Source organism: Mobula birostris, unplaced genomic scaffold (assembly GCF_030028105.1).
Source record: "Mobula birostris isolate sMobBir1 unplaced genomic scaffold, sMobBir1.hap1 scaffold_282, whole genome shotgun sequence".
Taxonomy (NCBI): domain Eukaryota; kingdom Metazoa; phylum Chordata; class Chondrichthyes; order Myliobatiformes; family Myliobatidae; genus Mobula; species Mobula birostris.
This window is the reverse complement of record NW_027275875.1, coordinates 512,451-520,322: the sequence shown is the minus strand read 5'-3', so window position 1 is coordinate 520,322 and position 7,872 is coordinate 512,451. Positions and strand designations below refer to the sequence as shown.

Genomic DNA, 7,872 nt, shown 5'->3' with positions numbered 1-7,872 from the left:
GGGTTGGGATTAGAGAGGATGGAGTAGGAAAGGGGTAGTGAATGAATGGTCTGTTTCATTTCCCAAGTTCTAGTGAAAGATCATTGACTCCTGTTCCCTTTTCCACTGATGCTCCCCGTGCAGCGGAGTAGTTCTGCCGGCTTCTACTGAGTTAAGCCTTGGGATGAGTGTTTGGGAGAGGCAAGTTTGAATTGTCCTGGTCTGAATTTCAGGCACAGAGTTCCACTGAGGGAGAGAGATCATCACACAGGAATATGCCAAGGTCTGGTCAGAGAGCTTCTCTGGGCAGGAAGGGGATCATAGTCATAGTCATACTTAATTGATCCAGAGGGAAATTTGGTTTCGTTACAGTTGCACCAACCAAGAACAGAGTATAAATATAGCAATGTAAAACCATAAATAATTAAATAATAATATGTAAATTATGCCAGGAAGTAAGTCCAGGACCAGCCTATTGGCTCAGGGTGTCTGACCCTCCAAGGGAGGAGTTGTAAAGTTTGATGGCCACAGGTGGGAATGACTTCCTATGACACTCTGTGTTGCATCTCGGTGCAATGAGTCTCTGGCTGAATGTACCCCTGTGCCCACCCAGTATGTCATGTAGTGGATGGGGGACATTGTCCAAGATGGCATGCAAGGTGGACAGCATCCTCTTTTCAGACACCACCGTCAGAGAGTCCAGTTCCATCCCCACAACATCATTGGCCTTATGAATGAGTTTGTTAATCCTGTTGGTGTCTGCTACCCTCAGCCTGCTGCCCCAGGACACAACAGCAAACATGATCGCACTGGCCACCACAGACTCGTAGAACATTCTCAGCATTGTCCGGCAGATGTTAAAGGACCTCAGTCTCCTCAGGAAATAGAGATGGCTCTGACCCTTCTTGTAGACAGCCTCAGTGTTCTTTGACCAGTTCAGTTTATTGTCAATTTGTATCCCCAGATATTTGTAATCCTCCACCATGTCCACACTGACCCCCTGGATGGAAACAGGGGTCACCGGTACCTTAGCCCTCCTCAGGTCTACCACCAGCTCCTTAGTCTTTTTCACATTAAGCTGCAGGTAATTCTGCTCACACCATGTGACAAGGTTTCCTACCGTAGCCCTGTACTCAGCCTCATCTCCCTTGTTGATGCATCCAACTATGGCAGAGTCATCGGAAAACTTCTGAAGATGGCAAGACTCTGTGCAGTAGTTGAAGTCCGAGGTGTAAATGGTGAAGAGAAAGGGAGACAAGACAGTCCCCTGTGGAGCCCCAGTGCTGCTGATCACTCTGTCGGACACAGGGTATTGCAAGCACACGTACTGTGGTCTGCCAGTCAGGTAATCAATAATCCATGACACCAGGAAAGCATCCACCTGCATTGCTGTCAGCTTCTCCCCCAGCAGAGCAGGGCGGATGGTGTTGAATGCACTGGAGAAGTCAAAAAACATGACCCTCACAGTGCTCGCTGGCTTGTCCAGGTGGGCGTAGACACAGTTCAGCAGGTGGACGATGGCATCCTCAACTCCTAGTCGGGGCTGGTAGGCGAACTGGAGGGGATTTAAGTGTGGCCCAACCATAGGCTGGAGCAGCTCCAGAACAAGTTTCTCTAGGGTCTTTATGATGTGGGAATTCAATGCCACTGGTCCGTAGTCATTGAAGCCACTGGGGCACGGCATCTTCCACAGCACAGGAACCCTCTGGAGACTCAGGCTCAGGTTGAAGACATGGTGAAGTACTCCACATAGCTGAGGGGCACAAGCTTTGAGCACCCTGGTGCTGACATCATCCGGGCCTGCAGCATTGCTTGGGGTGAGGTGTTTCAACTGTCTTCTCACCTGTCCAGCTATGAAGCCCACCATGGTGGTTTCATGTGGGGGAGGGGTATAGTCATGAGAGCAGGGTCGGGGACTGTGAGTAGGAGGGGAGAGAGGAATATGTGTTGGTTGGGGGCCAATGACAGATGAATCATGTGGGGGGTGGGCAGGGGCCACAATGTCAAATCTGTTAAAGAACAGGTTAAGTTCGTTGACCCTGTCCACACTGCCTTCAGCTCCTCTGTTGCTAGTTTGCCAGAACCCAGTGATGGTACTTATTCCACTCCAGACCTCTCTCATGTTGTTTGCTGGAGTTTCCACTCAAGCTTCCTCCTATACCTGTCTTTAGCCTCCTTGATCCTGGCTTTCAGGATCCTGGATCCAGTCTATGGGATCCCAGATCATCAGGGCATGGCAGTCAGGGAGTAGATACATGATCCATAGAAACCACAGCACAGAAACAGGCCTTTTGGCCCTTCTTGGCTGTGCCGAACCATTTTCTACCTAGTCCCACTGACCTGCACACGGACCATATCCCTCCATACACCTCCCATCCATGTATCTGTCCAATTTATTCTTAAATGTTAAAAAAGAACCCGCATTTACCACCTCGTCTGGCAGCTCATTCCATACTCCTACCACTCTCTGTGTGAAGAAGCCCCCCCTAATGCTCCCTTTAAACTTTTCCCCCCTCACCCTAAACCCATGTCTTCTGGTTTTTTTCTCCCCTTGCCTCAGTGGAAAAAGCCTGCTTGCGTTCACCCTATACCCATCATAATTTTATATACCTCTATCAAATCTCCCCGCATTATTCTATGTTCCAGGGAATAAAGTCCCAACCTATTCAACCTTTCTCTGTAACTGAGTTTCTGAAGTCCCGGCAACATCCTTGTAAACCTTCTCTGCACTCTTTCAACCTTATTTATATCCTTCCTGTAATTTGGTGACCAAAACTGAACACAATACTCCAGATTCGGCCTCACCAATGCCTTATACAACCTCATCATAACATTCCAGCTCTTATACTCAATACTTTGATTAATAAAGGCCAATGTACCAAAAGCTCTCTTTACGACCCTATCTACCTGTGACGCCACTATTAGGGAATTTTGTATCCGTATTCCCAGATCCCTCTATTCCACTGCACTCCTCAGTGCCTTACCATTAACCCTGTATGTTCTACGTTGGTTTGTCCTTCCAACGTGCAATACCTCACACTTGTCAGTATTAAACTCCATCTGCCATTTTTTAGCCCATTTTTCCAGCTGGTCCAAGTCCCTCTGCAGGCTCTGAAAACCTTCCTCACTGTCTACTACACCTCCAATCTTTGTATCATCAGCAAACTTGCTGATCCAATTTACCACATTATCATCCAGATCATTGATATAGATGACAAATAACAATGGACCCAGCATTGATCCCTGTGGCACACCACTAGTCACAGGCCTCCACTCAGAGAGGCAATTCTCTACCACCACTCTCTGGCTTCTTCCATCGAGCCAATGTCTAATCCAATTTACCACCTCTCCATGTATACCTAGCGAATGAATTTTCCTAACTAACCTCCCATGCGGGACCTTGTCAAAGGCCTTACTGAAGTCCATGTAGACAATATCCACTGCCTTCCCTTCATCCACTTTCCTGGTAACCTCCTCGAAAAACTCCAATAGATTGGTCAAACATGAGCTACCATGCACAAAGCCATGTTGACTCTCCCTAATAAGTCCCAGCCTATCCAAATGCTTGTAGATTCTGTCTCTTAGTACTCCCTCCAATAACTTACCTACTACCGACGTTAAACTTACTGGCCTATAATTTCCCGGATTACTTTTCGATCCTTTTTTAAACAACGGAACAACATGAGCCACTCTCCAATCCTCCAGCACCTCACCTGTAGACAGCGACATTTTAAATATTTCAGCCAGGGCCCCTGCAATTTCAACACTAGCCTCCTTCAAGGTCCGAGGGAACACCCTGTCAGGTCCCGGGGATTTATCCACTTTAATTTTCCTCAAGACAGCAAGGACCTCCTCCTTTTCGATCTGTACAGTTTCCATGATCTCACTTCTTGTTTCCCTTAATTCCATAGACTTCATGCCAGTTTCCATAGTAAACACAGACATAAAAAACCTATTTAAGATCTCCCCCATTTCCTTTGGTTCCGCACATAGCCGACCACTCTGATCTTCAAGAGGACCAATTTTATCCCTTACGATCCTTTTGCTCGTAATATACCTGTAAAAGCTCTTTGGATTATTCTTCACTTTGACTGCCAAGGCAACCTCATGTCTTCTTTTAGCCCTCCTGATTTTTTTCTTAAGTATTTTCTTGCGCTTCTTATACTCCTCAAGCACCTTATTTACTCCCTGCTTCCTATACACATCATACAACTCCCTCTTCTTCTTTATCAGAGTTGCAATATCCCTTGAGAACCAAGGTTCCTTATTCCTATTCACCTTGCCTTTAATCCTGACAGGAACATACAAATTCTGCACTCTCAAAATTTCTGCTTTGAAGGCTTCCCACCTACCGATCACATCCATGCCAGAGAACAACCTGTCCCAATCCACGCTTTTTAGATCCTTTCTCATTTCTTCAAATTTGGCCTTCTTCCAGTTAAGAACCTCAACCCTAGGACCAGATCTATCCTTGTCCATGATCAAGTTGAAACTAATGGTGTTATGATCACTGGAACCAAAGTGCTCCCCTACACAGACTTCTGTCACTTGTCCTAACTCGTTTCCTAACAGGAGATCCAATATTGCATCCCCTCTAGTTGGTCCCTCTATATATGTATCTTCAGGTCACGGAATACGATCCAGACTGTGGTATTCCTGAATCTCCAGGACGTGAGAGAGGGTCAACTCAGGAATGGTTGGGTCTCCAGGGATGGGAGGGGATCCAGTCTCCGGGATCCATGAATCTGCAAGACATGGGTAAGTTAGATACTTTATTGTATAGGCATCCTTTAGTTTCGTGAGACCTTGGAAGGACCTTGTATGGAAGACCGGCAGTTGCCCATTCTGCAAGTCTCCCCTCTCCACGCCACCGATGTTGTCCAAGGGAAGGGCACTGGGACCGATACGGCTTGGCACCGGTGTCGTCGCAGAGCAATGTGTGGTTAAGTGCCTTGCTCAAGAACACAACACGCTGCCTCGGCTGAGGCTCGAACAAGCGATCTTCAGATCACTAGACTGACGCTTGGCCACGCTCCAACACACCATTGATCCCAAAGGAAAAGGAAATTACAGTGTTACAGTAGTGTTACAAGTGCACAGCTGTACAAGTATTAGAAAAGAATTTAAAAATTAAGGTACCAATCTGCAGATTTACTGGACAACCTCACACGCTCTACAAGATGCACTGAGCTGATTGGCTGATTCGTTCTGTTCTACATTACTATTGGCCGATGCGCTTGTTATTCTTTGACGTCGTAGTGGCTATGTCCTCTGGCCGATGATTGGCTGAATCATTGGCCTCTGCTTTTCTATTAGCGAATGGTGTTCTCCTTGCTGCAAATGGCGGTCGTCCATTGGCCAGACTGCTCAGGGTTGGGAGGTGTTTTGCAATCCGATTGGGAGCGTCGCCCCGCATCGCGAACCATGACCTCGGAGAATGTCGCGAGATCCGTTGGGAAATTCGTAGCGGCCTGAAGGGAGGAAAGGTAGGAGTGAGGGAGATGGAGAAAGAAGGAATGAAGAAGTGTGTGTGTGTGGGGTGGGGGAGAAGAGAAAGAGGAGGAATATGGTGAGACAGAGAAAGGGAGTGGGATGGAGAGGGGAAGGAAGAGGGCGTTTGGGGGAAGGCGGAGAGGGGTCGTGAGAGAAGGGAGAGAGGGTCGGGGTGAAGGGGAGGGGATGGGGAGAGGGGGTCGGGGGTGAAGGGGAGGGGATGGGGAGAGGGGGTCGGGGTGAAGGGGAGGGGATGAGGAAAGGGGTCAGGGTGAAGGGGAGGGGATGGGGAGAGGGGTCGGGGTGAAGGGGAGGGGATGGGGAGAGGGGTCGGGGTGAAGGGGAGGGGTCGGGGTGAAGGGGAGGGGATGGGGAGAGGGGTCGGGGTGAAGGGGAGGGGATGGGGAGAGGGGGTCGGGGGTGAAGGGGAGGGGATGGGGAGAGGGGTCGGGGTGAAGGGGAGGGGATGGGGAGAGGGGTCGGGGTGAAGGGGTGGGGATGGAGACAGGGGGTCGGGGGTGAAGGGGAGGGGATGGAGAGAGGGGTCGGGGCTGAAGGGGAGGGGATGGGGAGAGGGGTCGGGGCTGAAGGGGAGGGGATGGGGAGAGGGGGTCGGGGTGAAGGGGAGGGGATGGGGAGAGGGGTCGGGGTGAAGGGGAGGGGATGGGGAGAGGGGGTCGGGGGTGAAGGGGAGGGGATGGGGAGAGGGGTCGGGGTGAAGGGGAGGGGATGGGGAGAGGGGTCGGGGTGAAGGGGTGGGGATGGAGACAGGGGGTCGGGGGTGAAGGGGAGGGGATGGAGAGAGGGGTCGGGGCTGAAGGGGAGGGGATGGGGAGAGGGGTCGGGGCTGAAGGGGAGGGGATGGGGAGAGGGGTCGGGGGTGAAGGGAAGGGGATGGGGAGAGGGGTCGGGGTGAAGGGGAGGGGATGGGGAGAGGGGGTCGGGGTGAAGGGGAGGGGATGAGGAAAGGGGTCAGGGTGAAGGGGAGGGGATGGGGAGAGGGGTCGGGGTGAAGGGGAGGGAATGGGGAGAGGGGTCGGGGTGAAGAGGAGGGGATGGGGAGAGGGGGTCGGGGTGAAGGGGGAGGGGAGGAGATGGGAGGGGGTCGGGGTGAAGGGGAGGTGATGGGGAGAGGGGGTCGGGGTGGAGGGGAGGAGATGGCAGAGGGGTCGGGGTGAAGGGGAGGGGATGGGGAGAGGGTTCAGGGTGAAGGGGAGGGGAGGAGATGAAATGGGTTGGAGTTGAAGGGGGGAGGAGATGGGGAGAGGGGTCAGGGTGAAGGGGAGGGGTCGGGGTGTAGGGGAGGTGATGAGGAGAGGGGGTCGGGGTGAAGGGGAGGTGATGGGGAGAGGGGGTTGGGGTGAAGGGGAGGGGATGGGGAGAGGGGTCAGGGTGAAGGGGAGGGGATGGGGAGAGGGATTGGGGTGAAGGGAGGGGAGGAGATGAAATGGGTTGGAGTTGAAGGGGGAGGAGATAGGGAGAGGGGTTGGGGTGAAGGGGAGGGGATGGGGAGAGGGAGTCGGGGTGAAGGGGAGGGGATGGGGAGAGGGGGGTCGGGGGTAAAGGGAGGGGATGGGGAGAAGGGGTCAGGGTGAAGGGAGGTGATGGGGAGAAGGGGTCGCGGTGAAGGGGAGGGGATGAGGAAGGGGGTCGGGGTTGAAGGGGGAGGAGATGGGGAGAGGGGTTGGGGGTGAAGGGGAGGGGATGGGGAGAGGGAGTCGGGGTGAAGGGGAGGGGATGGGGAGAGTGGTTGGAGGGGATGGGGAGAGAGGGGTCGGGGGTGAAGGGAGGTGATGGGGAGAAGGGTTCGAGGTGAAGGGAGGTGATGGGGAGAAGGGGTCGGGGTGAAGGGGAGGGGATGAGGAAAGGGGTCGGGGTTGAAGGGGGAGGAGATGGGGAGAGGGGCGGGGGTGAAGGGAGGGGATGGGGAAAGGGGTCAGGGTGAAGGGGAGGGGAGGAGATGGGAGAGGGGTTGGGGTGAAGGGGAGGTGATGGGGAGAGGGGGTCGGGGTGAAGGGGAGGTGATGGGGAGAGGGGATCGGGGTGAAGGGGAGGGGATGGGGAGAGGTCAGGGTGAAGGGGAGGGGATGGGGAGAGGGATCGGGGTGAAGGGGAGGGGAGGAGATGAAATGGGTTGGAGTTGAAGGGGGGAGGAGATGGGGAGAGGGATCAGGGTGAAGGGGAGGGGAGGAGATGGGAGAGGGGTCGGGGTGAAGCGGAGGTGATGGGGAGAGGGGGTCGGGGTGAAGGGGAGGTGATGGGGAGAGGGGGTCGGGGTGAAGGGGAGGGGATGGGGAGAGGGGTCAGAGTGAAGGGGAGGGGATGGGAGAGGGATTGGGGGTGAAGGGGGAGGGGAGGAGATGAAATGGGAGTTGAAGGGGGAGGAGATGGGGAGAGGGG

The 7,872-nt window shown here is 53.3% G+C and overlaps 1 protein-coding gene across 1 annotated transcript in view; it reads left to right on the top strand.

Moving 5' to 3' along the window:
- The first annotated feature begins 5,396 nt into the window (after positions 1-5,396).
- Positions 5,397-7,872, top strand: part of megf8 (multiple EGF-like-domains 8) — a 128,517-nt gene continuing 126,041 nt past the window's right edge. The window contains exon 1 of the mRNA XM_072250330.1: positions 5,397-5,465. The gene's annotated coding sequence lies outside the window, so the exon portion shown is untranslated. The remainder of the gene's footprint in view (positions 5,466-7,872) is intronic.